Here is a 17,887-nt window from a genome sequence, read left to right on the forward strand (position 1 = left end):
GTTGAAAAAGTCTGTCTGCAGGTACATCACTCGTGCGATGTAGAGTCGTTCCAAATACATAGCAGTTAATATTGACATATTGAGTTTAAATAACTATCAAACTCAAATAAATGTTAGTGAAATTAACCGTCCTTAGGGAAACAAATAGAATGGCGCCGTGTCAACACAGTTGACGAACTTTCGATACTCAACTTTCGATTACTCAATATGCCTTTGAGAGCCCACAGTATTTATAGAAAGTGCTTTGTCATAAAAACAAGAGCTTCCTTATGGGAAGAATGTGTTTAATATGTGAGGTGTGTCCCCCCCCACCTTGTGTAACTGTGTTTGTGTGCATCCTTGGGTAAAGGTAGAACATATTTCGTTTGTGATGTCACAGTGTACAAAAAGGAGCCTAGACTGCATTCCTTCTGCTAGAGAAAGCACATGCATGCAGACAAGCACCCGTAATCACACACACACACGCACACGCACACACACACACACACACACAGACACATACCCGCACGCACGCATGCACACATTTTAAAGTCAAATTATTTTAGTTTCATTATTGAAAGCCTCAATAGAATGTTTCTTATTTTCATTAGCTCAAATGCTTCTTCCTCCCAGTGGTGTAAAGTACTTAAGTAAAAACACTTTAAAGTACGGCTTAAGTTGTTTTTTTGGGATACCTGTAATTTACTTTACTATCTATATTTTTGACAACTTGTACTTTTACTTCACTACATTCCTTTAGAAAATATTGTACTTTTTACTCCATACAAAAGTACTCGTTACATTTTGAATGCTTAGCAGGACAGGAAAATGGTCCAATTCATGCACTTATCAACAAAACACCATGGTCATCCCTACTAACTCTGATCTGGTGGACTCACTAAACACACATTCTTTGTTTGTAAATGATATCTGAATGTTGGAGTGTGCCCCTGGCTGTAGATTTGTACATTTGTAAATCTGTAAATAAATAAAAAATGGAAAATGGTGCCATCTGGTTTATTTAATATAAAGGAATTTGAAATGATTTATACATTTACTTTTGATACTTGAGTATATTTGAGCAATTACATTTACTTTTGATACAAGTATATTTTAAACTAAATAGTTTAAGTCTTTTACTCAAGTGAAATTTTACTGGGTGACTTTTACTTTTGCTTGAGTCATTTTCTATTAAGGGATCTTTACTTTTACTCAAGTATGAAAATTGGGTACTTTTTTCATCACTGCTTCCTCCTAAACTTTGGACACTAGGAAAATTAACAAAAAGGAAGGAGCTACCGACAATCATCTATGGTCAACTTTACCATAACAAAAGATGCCGCCTTCAGCAGAGTATGACGCAGACTTTAAAAACTGAAATCAGCATTTACAGAGGCAATGTAATGGTACATATGTTAACTCAAAGCAATGAACACAGACCTTGAGGGTGGGTAACGGTTGGCTAATGTAATCATCATAAAAGGTGAAAATATGTTAATTTATGCTATCTGTTCACCAGACATAGATGTATCAGGATTCGTACATGTTTCCAGGAGAGTGCATCTTAAAAAGCATATCAAAAGATTGGGAAGGTGACACCTCAGCTTGACAATTAAGTTGCATTAACCACTTATCACCACCAGGGGGAGATAGCGCATGGTACATCGAATCTGGTGTCTATCTACTACTCTCAACTAGAGGTCATCGTTATGGACCACCAAACCACGATTGTCTCAACTCAACTCAGCTGCATTTGTGTGGTGGTGTCCATTTTCAGAAGAGAAACCAACAGAGACATAGATCGAAAGAGAAATAGTACCGATGTTGAATTACTAGAAAAAGGAAGTGGACAGGAGACAAAAGCGAGAGACAGTAGCTAAAATATTCAAATGAAATGACATTTTATTTGTCACATGCTTTGTAAACATCCGGTGAAGGCTAACAGTAAAATGCTTACTTACGGGTCCTGGGAAGACAAAAAACAATAACACAATACACTACACAGTGTAATAATGTGTTTGTGTATGTGATTGACTCTACATACATTAGTGAGAGAAAATTGATTGGGGTGCTCACAGTGCTTGGAGGGGAAACATTCAATGTGCCGGTGGACGAGAGGGCACATGAGACGTGGCTTCATTTCATGTCAGGAGAGAGATAACAATGGTAGTGGAGTGGACATCACCTCGTAATCAGGGAACAGGAGGGGAATTAGCTGTACATACAAACAGCAGAGACATTCCATTACAACTGCGCCATCGTAGGTTAGGACAACAAGTTTCTCCATGAAGTTAAACTCAGACATCTCAGAATTCACGAAGGTCAAACACAGACTGTACATCTCTCCCACTTGACACATCAAAGTAGACCCAAGAAACGTTCCTGAATAAAGCCCTGATCATCCACATAGCTGATGATAACTGACCACTGCAAGCAGACTGGTGGCACCATAGGTTCCAGAGTGGTGGGGCAATTTAAACCTCCTAGGGCCTGGAGTTTTTCTGGACAACCTGGACACAAAAATAAAGTTATAAAACCAAGAAAACAATTTATAATCTACCTCCTCCATCTCCTGTAATTTGAAGAAACTCATTTAAATTGAATAATATACTAAAAATGCTCAACTATCACTTTTCACTCTCAATCTCTATCCAATAATGTTACCAATACAACATACTGGTTTCATTCCCTGATCCTAAGCCTATGATTGCAGTATGAACTGACATGTTTTCCATCCAAAAGCTTTGATTGGTTGGAGGTCGTCCTCTGGAAGTGGTCATAATTACTATGCCGGTATGGAAGGGGGTGATTCCTACGAGCCTCCTAGATTTTGTATTGAAGTCAATGTAGCTGACGTCCGGCTACACGATGCTTCTACCCCAGAGTGTGTTGTTGAAGGTACTGAAGACCTTCATTGCAAGAGTCAATTATTTGGTGACATATGAATATATTTAGTATAGTTTTAACTAAAAAGGTGAACTTTATCAATGTTTCAATATTTTATTACATTTCACTGAGGAGGATGGTCCTCCCCTTCCTCCTCTGAGGAGCCTCCACTAATCTACGTATAGGTAGGGTTAAAGTGCCTAAGCAAAAATGATGGACATTAGCAGCAGAGTATGTGGTGACTGAAAGTGTTTGTGTGTGTGGCTATAAGTAGTGTAATTATGTGTGAGTGTGTCGGTAGGGTCCGGTGTGCAGCGCAAGAGAGTTAGTGGAAAAAAAGTGTCAGTGCAGGTTGTCCGGGTGGCCATTTGATTAGCTATTTAGTAGTCTTGTTTAGCAGTCTTATGGCTTGGGGTGGAAGCTGTTCAGGGTCCTGTTGGTTTCAGACTTGGTGCACTGGTACCGCTTTGCCGTGCAGTAGCAGAAAGAACAGTCTATGTCTTGGGTGGCTGGAGTTGGACCATTTTTGGGGCCTTCCTCTTACACCGCCTGGTATAGAGGTCCTGGATGGCAGGGAGCTCGGCCCCAATGATGTAGTGCACAGTACACACAACCAGTGGTGGAAAAAGTACCCAATTGTCATACTTAAGTAAAAGTAAAAATACCTTAAAAGAAAATTGCTCAAGTAAAAGTCACAGAGTAAAATACTACTTGAGTAAAATTCTAAAAGTTATTGGTTGTAAAATGTACTTAAGGATCAAAAGTAAATGTATAAATAAGTAAACATTTGTTATATTAAGCAAACCAGAGGACAATATTCTTGGTTTTTTTAATGTATGGATAGCCAGGGGCACAGTTCAACACTCAGACATAATTTACAAACAAAGCATTTGTGTTTAGTGAGTCTGCCAGATCAGAGGCAGTAGGGATGACCAGGCATGTTTTCTTGACAAGTGTGTGAATTAGACATCTTTCTTGTCTTGCTAAGCATTCAACATGTAACGAGTACTTTTGGGTGTCAGAGAAAATGTAAGGAGTAAAAAGCACATTATTTTCTTTAGGAATGTAGTCGAGTATAAGTAAAAGTTGTCAAAAATATAAATAGTAAAGAAAAGTACAGATACCCCAAAAAAACAACTTAAGTAGTACTTAAAAGTATTTTTACTTAAGTACTTTACACCACTGCACACTACCTTCTGTTGCACCTTGCAATCAGATGTCGATCAGTTGCCACACCAAGCAGTGATGCAGCCAGTCAAGCTGCTCTCAATGGTTCCGTTTTAGAACTTTGAGGATCTGAGGGCCCATGCCAAATCTTAGCCAGGATCTAGGTGCAGAGTGAAGTGTTCAGTTCCAGGGTCTTGAGGTTAGTGACGAGCATGGAGGGGACTATGGTGTTGAGTGCTGGGTTGTAGCAATGAACAGCCTACTTACTTGGTTTTATTTTGTTCGGGTGGGAGAGTGCAATAGAGATAGCATCATCTGAAGATCTGTTGTGGCATTATGCATATCGGAGCGAGTCCAGGTAGGGCTGGACGGGACACCATATCTTATGATATACTGGTATTGAAGCAGGGACCGATTTGGGTTTTTACTTTACCTTCCACGCAAGTATATGAATGTTTGGTTTGTTAAATGTGATAAGGCATGTGCAATGTCAATTTTTATAGTTTACTTCTCTACTGGAGTCATCTCTCTCCGCTCTTTCTCTAGGTGAAACTTTCCACAGACCTAGCCACCACCCCAGTCACTCAAGGAGCGCATTTGATGTTCCTCAATCAGGAGACACTTGCTTTCAGTCTGCATGGTCAATGCAGCACATGCAACAATCCGAAATTCCTTTTTGATACTGTCGCAAAGCTAACTAAAAAGCAGCATTCCCCAAGAGAGGATGACTTTCACTTTAGCAGTGATAAATTCATGAACTTCTTTGAGGAAAAGATTATGATTATTAGAAAGCAAATTACGGACTCTTCTTTAAACCTGCGTATTCCTCCAAACCTCAGTTGTCCTGAGTCTGCACAACTCTGCCAGGACCTAGGATCAAGAGAGACGCTCAAGTGTTTTAGTACTATATCTCTTGACACAATGATGAAAATAATCATGGCCTCTAAACCTTCAAGCTGCATACTGGACCCTATTCCAACTAAACTACTGAAAGAGCTGCTTCCTGTGCTTGGCCCTCCTATGTTGAACATAATAAACGGCTCTCTATCCACTGGATGTGTACCAAACTCACTAAAAGTGGCAGTAATAAAGCCTCTCTTGAAAAAGCCAAACCTTGACCCAGAAAATATAAAAAACTATCGGCCTATATCGAATCTTCCATTCCTCTCAAAAATTTTAGAGAAGGCTGTTGCTCAGCAACTCACTGCCTTCCTGAAGACAAACAATGTATACGAAATGCTTCAGTCTGGTTTTAGACCCCATCATAGCACTGAGACGGCACTTGTGAAGGTGGTAAATGACATTTTAATGGCATCAGACCGAGGCTCTGCACCTGTCCTCGTGCTCCTAGACCTTAGTGCCGCTTTTGATACCATCGATCACCACATTCTTTTGGAGAGATTGGAAACCCAAATTGGTCTACACGGACAAGTTCTGGCCTGGTTTAGATCTTATCTGTCGGAAAGATATCAGTTTGTCTCTGTGAATGGTTTGTCCTCTGACAAATCAACTGTAAATTTCGGTGTTCCTCAAGGTTCCGTTTTAGGACCACTATTGTTCTCACTATATATTTTACCTCTTGGGGATGTTATTCGAAAACATAATGTAAACTTTCACTGCTATGCGGATGACACACAGCTGTACATTTCAATGAAACATGGTGAAGCCCCAAAATTGCCCTCGCTAGAAGCATGTGTTTCAGACATAAGGAAGTGGATGGCTGCAAACTTTCTACTATTAAACTCGGACAAAACAGAGATGCTTGTTCTAGGTCCCAAGAAACAAAGAGATATTCTGTTGAATCTGACAATTAATCTTAATGGTTGTACAGTCGTCTCAAATAAAACTGTGAAGGACCTCGGCGTTACTCTGGACCCTGATCTCTCTTTTGAAGAACATATCAAGACCATTTCAAGGACATCTTTTTTCCATCTACGTAACATTGCAAAAATCAGAAACTTTCTGTCCAAAAATGATGCAGAAAAATTAATCCATGCTTTTGTCACTTCTAGGTTAGACTACTGCAATGCTCTATTTTCCGGCTACCCGGATAAAGCACTAAATAAACTTCAGTTAGTGCTAAATACGGCTGCTAGAATCCTGACTAGAACCAAAAAATTTGATCATATTACTCCAGTGCTAGCCTCTCTACACTGGCTTCCTGTCAAAGCAAGGGCTGATTTCAAGGTTTTACTGCTAACCTACAAAGCATTACATGGGCTTGCTCCTACCTATCTCTCTGATTTGGTCCTGCCGTACATACCTACACGTACGCTACGGTCACAAGACGCAGGCCTCCTAATTGTCCCTAGAATTTCTAAGCAAACAGCTGGAGGCAGGGCTTTCTCCTATAGAGCTCCATTTTTATGGAACGGTCTGCCTACCCATGTCAGAGACGCAAACTCGGTCTCAACCTTTAAGTCTTTACTGAAGACTCATCTCTTCAGTGGGTCATATGATTGAGTGTAGTCTGGCCCAGGAGTGGGAAGGTGAACGGAAAGGCTCTGGAGCAACGAACCGCCCTTGCTGTCTCTGCCTGGCCGGTTCCCCTCTTTCCACTGGGATTCTCTGCCTCTAACCCTATTACAGGGGCTGGGTCACTGGCTTACTGGGGCTCTCTCATGCCGTCCCTGGAGGGGGTGCGTCACCTGAGTGGGTTGATTCACTGTTGTGGTCATCCTGTCTGGGTTGGCGCCCCCCTTGGGTTGTGCCGTGGCGGAGATCTTTGTGGGCTATACTCAGCCTTGTCTCAGGATGGTAAGTTGGTGGTTGAAGATATCCCTCTAGTGGTGTGGGGGCTGTGCTTTGGCAAAGTGGGTGGGGTTATATCCTTCCTGTTTGGCCCTGTCCGGGGGTGACCTCGGATGGGGCCACAGTGTCTCCTGACCCCTCCTGTCTCAGCCTCCAGTATTTATGCTGCAGTAGTTTATGTGTCGGGGGCTGGGGTCAGTTTGTTATATCTGGAGTACTTCTCCTGTCCTATTCGGTGTCCTGTGTGAATCTAAGTGTGCGTTCTCTAATTCTCTCCTTCTCTCTTTCTTTCTCTCTCTCGGAGGACCTGAGCCCTAGGACCTGAGCTCCAGGACTACCTGACATGATGACTCCTTGCTGTCCCCAGTCCACCTGGCCATGCTGCTGTTCCAGTTTCAACTGACCTGAGCCCTAGGACCATGCCCCAGGACTACCTGACATAATGACTCCTTGCTGTCCCCAGTCCACCTGGCCATGCTGCTGCTCCAGTTTCAACTTCCACCTGACTGTGCTGCTGCTCCAGTTTCAACTGTTCTGCCTTATTATTATTCGACCATGCTGGTCATTTATGAACATTTGAACATCTTGGCCATGTTCTGTTATAATCTCCACCCGGCACAGCCAGAAGAGGACTGGCCACCCCACATAGCCTGGTTCCTCTCTAGGTTTCTTCCTAGGTTTTGGCCTTTCTAGGGAGTTTTTCCTAGCCACCGTGCTTCTACACCTGCATTGCTTGCTGTTTGGGGTTTTAGGCTGGGTTTCTGTACAGCACTTTGAGATATCAGCTGATGTACGAAGGGCTATATAAATAAATTTGATTTGATTTGATGTTGATGGCAACAATGTTGATGACAACAATGCTGTTTCCACTTTGCTTCTTAATATAAATCCACTATCGTTCTATAATTACATTATTAGTTTGTGTTTCTTACATCAGCAAACAGCTAGTTTGTCTTTTCTTATCAAGTTGCCCTAAATCTTGTGAGACGCTAATTGTTAGCCGCGAATGCTAATAGCTAGCTAATACATGTACTGAGTAAGAGCAATCGTAGCACGCTAATACAGCCTGATCATAACCAGTGATGGTGTAGACCTAAATCAGCATGTTGTATGTGCAACAAACAGTATCTTCTAAATCAACGAGGAGTATGCAAAGCAAAAATATTCGAGCTACATTAAGTAGCTAAGAGAAAACCTTGCAATGTAGCCAACGCTTATATGGTCCCAAAGGAAACACTTCACAACACTTTAGTTCCTACCCCGTAGTGATGGGTTGTTCGCGAACGAGTCGGAGCAGGCTCGCATATCAGAAGAGCCGAATCTATTTATAAAAAATATAGAAAATAATCAGTTGTAAATAAATAGAATTAACCAATTCAAATAACGAAAAAATAAATAAAATAGTAAAGGCCTAAAGGCCCAATCCACACACATTCGTTCTGACTGTCTGCTCAGACTAACAGCCTCAACTGTTGTTCCTGTCAATCAGACACGCAGTGTCAGCCAATGAACCAAAGATGCGTGTGGGAGGGCCGAGCCAACTCACTCACAGTCACACACTTAGCAGCCGAGCAGTGATGCCAATTTAGCAATTGTGTTGCTAGATTTAGCAACTTTTCAGAGTACCCTGGCAACTTTTTTCGAACAGCACCTAGCAACAAATTGATCTACTTTTAAAAATGTATTTGGAACTTTTAGCAACTTTTGAAAAGTGACTCAAACGCTAAAATGCACTCATTTTCCCTCTAAATGACACAAAAATGATTTTCTCTGTCACACACTCAGTCACAACACACGTGCCTGGCTGCAAAAGTGCATTGCGAGTGACGTCAGTAGCAGGCGCTCGGCTCGTGCACAGGCAGCAGCAGGCCAGTAGCAATTTCAGCAAATTGAAAATCGTTGTTGGCTGACTGCAGCAGCAGTAGTATGCATTTGATCTTGAACAGAACTTACAACATCAATCAACATGTCTCAATCAAAATTGTACAGCCAGAAGTACAGAAAAGAGTGGGAGCCTGTACCTGAATTTAAAGGGTGGCTGAAGCCAGTAATTGGGGATGATTGTCGGGCATACTGTGCGTACTGACATCCAAAAAAAACATTGTGCTACAGCAAAGCATATAAATAAATCAAAACCGTACAAGGCAGTCTACATTACCACAGTTGGTTAAAAAAGTGGATAACTGCAAAATCACAGAAGCTACTATGGCAACGGCCACTGTAGAGCATTGTTCGTTGCTAGCATGCGATCATTTAGGTATGGCTTGCAAAGCTGCCCTTTCAGATTCTGTGGCAGCAACAAACTTCCAAATGCACAGTACCAAGTGCACAGAAATGATTAGGAGAGTACTGGCTCCTTATTTTCTCAAAAGGGTAACATCAGATGTGTGGGATGAGAAGTTCAGTCTCCTTTTGGATGAGTCCACTGATGTCAGTGTCTCGAAATACCTGGGTGTGGTGATTCGGTATTTCAGTGCTAAAAAAAGAACCGTTGTGTCCACATTTCTCGGGCTGGTTGAATTGGAGGGGGGCGATGCCAGATCAATAGCAAAGGCGGTAGTTGAGTTTCTTGAGAAGTGTAAACTTTAAAAAAAAAGATCATCTTCAGGGTATTGGCACTGATAATGAGTCCGTGATGACTGGGGTGCACAACGGGATGCACATGACTTCAAAGGAAGAATGTGCATTGCCCAATTTGGTACTCATCTGCTGTGTGTGCCAGTCTTTACAATTGGCTGTCTGTCGCAGCATCCAAAGAAACCATCCCTATGAGTGTTGAGTACTTAATCAGGGAAACCCACAACTGGTTTTCCATTTCCCCAAAATGGCGCGAGGCGTACAAAGCAGCGTGTGCCACCATTAATTGTGTCCAGAAATCCCTGCAGATCACCAAAGTGTGTGCCACACGTTGGCTATCGATTGTTGCCTGCGGTAACTCGTATATTGAGCCAGTGGGAAGAACTGAACTCCACTTTGAGTTGACCAAGGCCAGTGAGCATTGCTACATTGTGGATGTGCTCCACGCCATGTACATGGACATGACCAACTATGTCTACCTGACATTCTTGAAATCAATCCTGTCTGACGTACAAGTTGCAGTGAAGTCGTTTGAGGGAGAGCAAACAGATCCCGTCAAGCTTTATGACAATCTGGTACACCTCTTAACATCAATTTGCAGCAGAGTAGTCAACCCTATGGCAAAAATTGATGCCCTGAAGGATGTCCTTGATGGACATCTCAGTCCATCACCTACCTTCGGTACCTTTTCGAGAGCACAGTGTACCAACTCAGTCTTGCGCCAGAGGACAAAAAGGTCATTCGGAGACAGTGCATCAACTACATTGTTGCTTTAAGCAAGGAGCTGCAAGCAAGGCTCCCATACAATCGAGAAGCCTTGCGAAACATGGCCTTGTTCAGTGTTAAGGAAACGCTAAAGCACAATAAAGGCTACTGGGATACCAGCCCCAAACAATTGATACAATTGTTTCCCAATGGAGAAACATCCATCTGTTTAGGTGGGATTCAACTGAAAATACAGTTGAGTTTTGGAGTGAATCAGTGACTACACGGAATCTTCCGGGTCGAATCCATTTGAAGAACTGTGCAAAGCTGCACTCGCTGCCCTCTCCTTGCCACACTCAAATGCAGAGGTTGAACGGCTGTTCAGCCAAATGAGTGTGGTCAAGTCAAAGTTAAGAAATAGAATGTCACTGCACACTCTCCACTCCATACTCCTGGTTCGGTATGGACTGAAGTTTGCTGGTGATACCTATTACCATTATCAACTACCAAGTGAAGTTCTACAGCAGTTTGGCACCACAGCAGCATACACCTTTTTGGGATAGGGGGCAGCATTTTCACTTTTGGATGAATAGCGTGCCCAGAGTGAACTGCCTCCTACTCAGTGCCAGATGCTAATATATGCATATTATTATTAGTATTGGATAGAAAACACTCTGAAGTTTCTAAAACTGTTTGAATGATGTCTGTGAGTATAACAGAACTCGCATGGCAGGCGAAAACCTGAGAAAAATCCAACCAGGAAGTGGGAAATCTGAGGTTTGTAGTTTTTCAAAGCTTGGCCTACCGAATACATAGTGTCTATGGGGTCAAGTTGCACTTCCTAAGGCTTCCACTAGTCAACTGTCTTTAGAAACCTGTTTCAGGCTTCTGCTATAAAGGAGGGGGGAATGGGAGCTGAATGAGTCATGGGTCTGGCAGAGTGTCTCAGGCTCTTGACACGCGGTCCAGACAGGGTTAGCTCTCGTTCCAGTGCTTTTCTTCAGACAATGGAATTCTCCGGTTGGAACCTTATTGATGATTTATGTTAAAAACATCCTAAAGATTGATTTCATACATCGTTTGACTTGTTTCTACGACCTGTAACGGAACCTTTCGAGTTTTTGTCTGGACGTAGTGCTCACGCCTTATGAAGATGGATTACTTGGCTGAACACACTAACAACAAGTGGCTATTTGGACATAAATTATGGACTTTATGGAACAAATCAGTCATTTATTGTCGAACTGGGATTCCTGGGAGTGCATTCTGATGAAGATCATCAAAGGTAGGTGAATATTTATAATGTTATTACTAACTTCTGCTGACTCCAACACGGCAGATATTTCTTTGGCTGGATTGGGCTATGAGCGCCGTACTCAGATTATGCTTTTTCCATAAAGTTTTTTTTAAAAATCTGACACAGCGGTTGCATTAAGGAGAAGTCTATCTTTAATTCTGTGAATAACACTTGTATCTTTTATCGATGTTTATTATGAGTATTTCTGCAAAATCACCGGATGTTTTGGAATCAAAACATTACTGCACGTAATGCGCCAATGTAAACTGAGATTTTTGGATATAAATATGCACATTATCGAACAAAACATACATGTATTGTGTAACATGAAGTCCCATGAGTGTCATCTGAAGAAGATCATCAAAGGTTAGTGATGAATTTGATCTATATTTCTGCTTTTTGTGACTCCTATCTTTGGCTGGAAAAATGGCTGTGTGTTTTTTTGACTTGGCTATGACCTAACATAATCATATGTTGTGCTTTCGCTGTAAAGCCTTTTTGAAATCGGACATGATGGGTAGATTAACAAGAAGTTTATCTTTCATTTGCTGTATTGGACTTGTTAATGTGTGAAAATGACATATTTCGGAAAAATATTTTTGAACTTCGCACGCTGCCTTTTCAGCGGAATGTTGTCGAGGGGTTCTGCTAGCGAAACACCTGCCCTAGAAAGGTTAAAAAGAAAAGAAAATGTAATTGTTCAATAATTCAATGTGTTATGTTTAAAAATTGGATCATATAAAATGGGTTGTGTTTATATTACTTTTACAAATAAAAATATATTATACTAAACAAACAAATCTAAACTAACAAATGTCAAATCATATTTTTCGTCAAGATGGCCAGTCAATTTGAGTAACGTTATTGTGTATTCTACGTACTGACGTCATCACACAATGACATCACAACGTCATTTAGCAACTTTTAGCAACAAATCGACCTGCCTCTAGCAACTTCCCCTGAAAATTAGATGGCAACAGCTGCAGCCGAGAAGAGAGGAAGGACAGCTGTGAAAACAACAGCTGGAAAATTAGTCGGAAGCACAGTAACATTTGGATGAATTTTAATAATGTAGACAAAGCACAGTGTAGAATTTGCCTAAAAAAAATCTCATATAAAGCCGGTTCTATGCACAACCTACAGGCATATGCGAACACGTGGAGATGTATCCACTCAGTCAAGTAGGCCTACTCCGCGACCCACAGCAAGCAGTCTTCTATGGACCAGTTTATGCCAAATCTATGTCTGTAGCAAAACAAGGCCAAATTGATATTGGATTGGCTAAAATGATTGCCACCATTTGCAGCCATTTTTGATCGTGGAGGACAGAGGTTTATAAAATTATAGCTATAGTCTAAATCCAATGTACACAATTCCAAGCATGAAAACCCTTTCAAAATCACTTATTCCACAACTGTACGAGAGCACACAGGTACGGGAAAGAGTCCAAAAAGCTACTGCAGTTTGCCTTGCCACTGACTGCTGGACATCAAGGGTACCACTTCTTACATGTCAGTTACATGTCACTTCATTGAAGATTTTTCGATGTCTAGCTGTCTTCTGGACTGCTTCGAGTTCAGCGACAGACACACCTCAGAGAACTTGGCAGAGGAACTGTTGAGTGGCCAGAGAATGGCAAGTAGATGTTGTGTTAGCGACAATGCCGCTAACATAACCAAAGCCATAAATGGACCCAACATCCATGTCTTGCCCACACAATCAACCTGATTGTAAGAGATGCTCTGAAGGTGATGAAGCCCGCTGTGGACAAAGTGAAAGCAGCTGTGGAATACTTCCACAGGAGCACAGTAGGTGCTGAAAAACTAAAGTCTACACAACAACAGATGGGAATGCCTGAGCTGAGGCCTAAACAAGACTCCACTACAAGGTAGAATTCAACATTTTATATGTTGAAGCGGTTTCTTGACTCAAAGGATGCCATCATCTCTACCCTGGCCATTGTCAATGCACCTGTTGATGCTCTGACCCAAGAGGAATGGGAGGTGGTGGAGGAGGTGTGCAGAGTCCTGGAACCCTTTGAGCAGGTCTCTGTGGAGCTCAGTGGAGAGAGGTACAGTAAGCAGTTAGTACTACATCATTATTTAATTCAGTATTATATATGTACTGTATATGAGCAGTAGATGAGAACCTGAACTAATAAGTTACTATTCTCTCCTGTCAGCTATGTGACACCCTCAAAAATGATACTCCTGTGTAAGGGTCTGCAGTGAATCACAGCCAGCCACCAGAGAGAAGCAAATGTAACCACAGGATATGTGACAGAGGTGATGGACACCCTATGTTCATCAATGGACAGAATGTTCCACAGAATGGAATATAATCACATGCTATCAGAAATCACTGCACTTGACACCAGGTTTAAGAAGTTAGCCTTCAGTGATGCCAGAGCGATTGATGAGGCTCTTAAAAGAATAACCTCAGCAGCAGGGATGGACAGCCCCAGCAGTCAGCTGGCTCAGGCACCAGGGCAACAGGAAGAAGAGGGGTCAGATGGAGCAGAAGCACCAGTAGTAGTGACACAAACGTCTGCTGTTTGGATGCTGTTTGACGAGAGAGCAACTGAGGATGCAGCACGAAGGAATCGGTCAGCAGATGCCATAATGGAGGTCCGATCCTAATTGGAGGAACCCCTCCTCCAAAGATCTGCAGATCCTCTGAGCTGGTGGAAGAACAAGGCCTCTGTCTACCCACGGCTTACTAAAGTCATGACAGGGAGACTCTGCATAGTGGCCACATCCGTTCCCTCTGAGAGGGTCTTCTCAAAAACGGGACAAATAATTACTGAGAGAAGAAACCGCATCAGCCCCTTGAAAGTGAGGCAGCTTGCATTTCTGAATGCAAATCTCTCATAAAAGCAAAATGTGGTCAGCATTGCTGTGTGCTGCTGCTTATAACATGGCAATAAAGAAGAGAGAGAAAAGAGGGACCAGTTTAAAGTGGGATGCTGCAGTTTTGCACATTGTTATTTATTTTTCTTTGATAAGGTGCAATGTTCTATTATTACGTTGTTCAGATTGTATTCCTTAATGGTTATGGTTATATGCACTTTATTTATATACATTAAAACGTTATACTTTAAATGTAAATGTTTAATAGCATTCTTTTTCATAACAAACTCTCGCAAACTGTTTGACTTGAAAAAATACAAAACATATTTTTTTTAGAGAGCCGTTTGGGAGCCGAAAGAGCCGGCTCTTTTTGGTGAGCTAAGCCAAACGAGCCGGCTCACTGAAAAGAGCCGGAAAGCTCATCATTACTACCCTGTCACAATAACTCCTCCTTGGCATTTTAATTAATTGTCATCTCAAACAACACTGTATTCAAAGTACCCACTCTATTCTAACTATAAAATTAGAATAGTCATTATTCTTCCACGATTCCGACAGTTTTGCTCTAATTCGCAAGTCAAATCGCAATTGCAACATTTGGTTAAAAATAAGTCCTAGATTTTTTGCCCGTATCGTGCAGCCCTACGTGGCAGTGTGGAAATTCTCAATTGAGCATTGGTGTAAAGTGCGTAAGTAAAAAATACTTTCAAGTACAACTTAAGTAAAAATACTTTCAAGTACTACTTAAGTCATTGTTTTTGGTATCTGTACTTTGCTATTTTTATTTATTTTTGATAACTTTTACTTCACTATATTCCTAAAGAAAATACTGTACTTTTTACCCCATATATTTTCCCTTGACACCTAAAAGTACTCATTACATTTGGAATGCTTAGCAGGACAGGAAAAGGGTCCCATTCACGCATTTGTCAAGAGATTATCCCTGGTCATCTACTGTTTCTGATCTGGAGGACTCACTAAACACAAATGCTTTGTTTGTAAATTATGTCTGAGTGTTGGAGTGTGCCCCTGGCTCTCTGTAAAAAAAAATTTAAACAAGAAAATGGTACCATCTGGTTTGTTAATATAAGGAATTTGAAATGATTTATACTTTTACTTTTGATGCTGAAGTACATTTTATCAATTACATTTACTTTTGGATGACTAACTTTTACTTGAGTCATTTTCTATTAACGTATCTTTACTTTTACTCAAAATGACAATTGGGTACTTTTTCCACCACTGAAATTGAGTGCAGGAAATGCAGAAATTGTAAAAGTGCTGAAATTGGTTTTCGTTGAAGTTGAATTGAACAGTATAAAATAATCAGAATTGAGAAAGACTCGTTGAAATCTCTTAGATTGTATGTGTTGCCACCCTAGGATCACTCACTAGTCATAAAGCAAATGTACAACATTTATTATTCAAAAACTAAAAATGCCATCAAATACCGTCATTACCGTCAATTATTTTTTAAATACAGTGATATAATATTTTGGCCATATTGCCCTGCCCTAGGTCCAGGGTGTCTGGGATGACGGTGAGTCATGATGTGAGCCATGACCAACCTTTTTAAAGTATTTCATGGCTATAGATGTCAGTGCTACGGGGTGATAGTCATTTAGGCAGGCTACCTTGGCGTTCTTGCGAACGGGGACTATGGTGGTCTGCTTGAAACAAGTTTGCATTACAGACCGGGTCAGGGATAGGTTGAAAATGTCAGTCAAGACACCCACCAGCTGGTCAGCACTTGCTCTGAGTATGTGTACTGGTATTTCGGCCTTGCAAATGTTAACCTGTATAAATGTTTTACTCACATCGGCTACGGAGATCGAGATCACACAGGATATTGTCAGAGAGAGGATTTGCGGTCTGTGTTTTCTCATAATGTACAGAATAGAGAAACTGTTTTCTGAGAATCAAAAACATGACAAGAAAACAGAAGTGATAAAGGTTAGCATGTAGGAACTAAACCCCCCCTGAAAGGAAGTAAAAGCACAATGGTGTGAAACTAACTCTTATAAGCATTTTGGTGTATGACTCTGCATGCAGCAGTGTTGTTGGGGTGCGGAGTGGATAGGTCTAGGGACAGTTTGGGCCCCTTGAGGGGAGACAGCTCAAAGAGCGGTAGGTGGGTTAGATCAGGTGGGTTAGATCAAACCCAGCCTGATTTTTACTTGTTCAAATGCATGAGGTACAGTTTTAATGCATTCGGGCCCAACTATGTGGACTTAGAGAGAGCATCATCATGCCAAGTAGCAACTCTCACATTGCCTTGAATGGAAATGCACAGAGCTGTGGTCATGTTCTTTGTCCTGAGATTAAGGGCCAGAGAGGGCATGACTACCCAAACGGGCTTGATGAGACCCATTTTATGCATAATGGACACACTGCTTCCCTAATATAGGAAACATTTTATTTCATTTATTCCACAACCTCGAATTGATATTGTGTCCTGTGGATATCTATGACGAGTGCCAGTTGATGTAGACTATCCTTTTGAATCACAGCGATCCTTCTGCGTTCTTCTGCAGTATTGAGATGGACAGTCATGGAACAGACAGATATATTTCAGAGCTCCTTTCTAAATGAATTATTCTAGTGATTGAGAAAGAAACTGGGTGTGCATTGTTCATGACTAACACTTGCTAAAACAATTTCACATATTTCACAGGAGTTAAACATTGAGACATACTGCAAATATTTATATTTCCATTTGAAACCCCATGTTATGTTACAGTGGTAAAGTAAGACAAGTGAAACACACGCACCTGATCAGATGAATCTGAGCAAATAAATATCTCTGCAATAAGTATCTACAGTTGAATTCAGATGTTTACATACTCCTTAGCCAAATACATTTAAACTCAGTATTCCACAATTCCTGACATTTAATCCTAGTAAAAAGTCTCTCTTTTAGGTCAGTTAGGGTCACCACTTTATTTTAAGAATGTGAAATGTCAGAATAATAGTAGAGTGAATTATTTATTTCAGCTTTTTTTTTCATCACATTCCCAGTGGGTCAGAAGATTACAAACTCAATTAATGTTTGGTAGCATTGCCTTTAAATAGTTTAACTTGGGTCAAATGTTTCAGGAAGCCTTCCACAAGCTTCCCACAATAAGTTGAGGGAATTTTGGCCCATTTCTCCTGACAGAGCTGGTTTAACTGAGTGAGGTTTCTAAGCCTCCTTGTTCGCACATGCTTTTTCAGTTCTCCCCAGAAAATGTTCTATAGGATTGAGGTCAGGGTGATGGCCACTCCAATACCTTGACTTTGTTGTCCTTAAGCCATTTTGCCACAACTTTGGAAGTACTCTGTCTGTAAACAATTGTTGGAAAAATTACTTGTGTCATGAACAAAGTAGATGTCCTAACTGACTTGCCAAATCTATAGTTTGTTTACAAGAAATTTGTGGAGTGGTTGAAAAACTAGTTTTAATGACTCCAACCTAAGTGTATGTAAATCCCCTTGGTCTATGAGGAAAGATGGAAAGTGAAAGGAGGAGGAAGGGAGAGACATGTGGGTGAAGTATGGGGTGAAGAGTGAGAAGAGGGAAGCGCTATGCTACAGTCAGAACAGGAAGCCCGTTGTCAGCAGAGCGAGAGAGAGAGAGAGAGAGAGAGAGAGAGAGAGAGAGAGAGAGAGATAAAGGGGTGTGAGGTCATATGGGGAA

This window comes from Oncorhynchus tshawytscha, linkage group LG13 (assembly GCF_018296145.1).
Source record: "Oncorhynchus tshawytscha isolate Ot180627B linkage group LG13, Otsh_v2.0, whole genome shotgun sequence".
Classification (NCBI taxonomy): domain Eukaryota; kingdom Metazoa; phylum Chordata; class Actinopteri; order Salmoniformes; family Salmonidae; genus Oncorhynchus; species Oncorhynchus tshawytscha.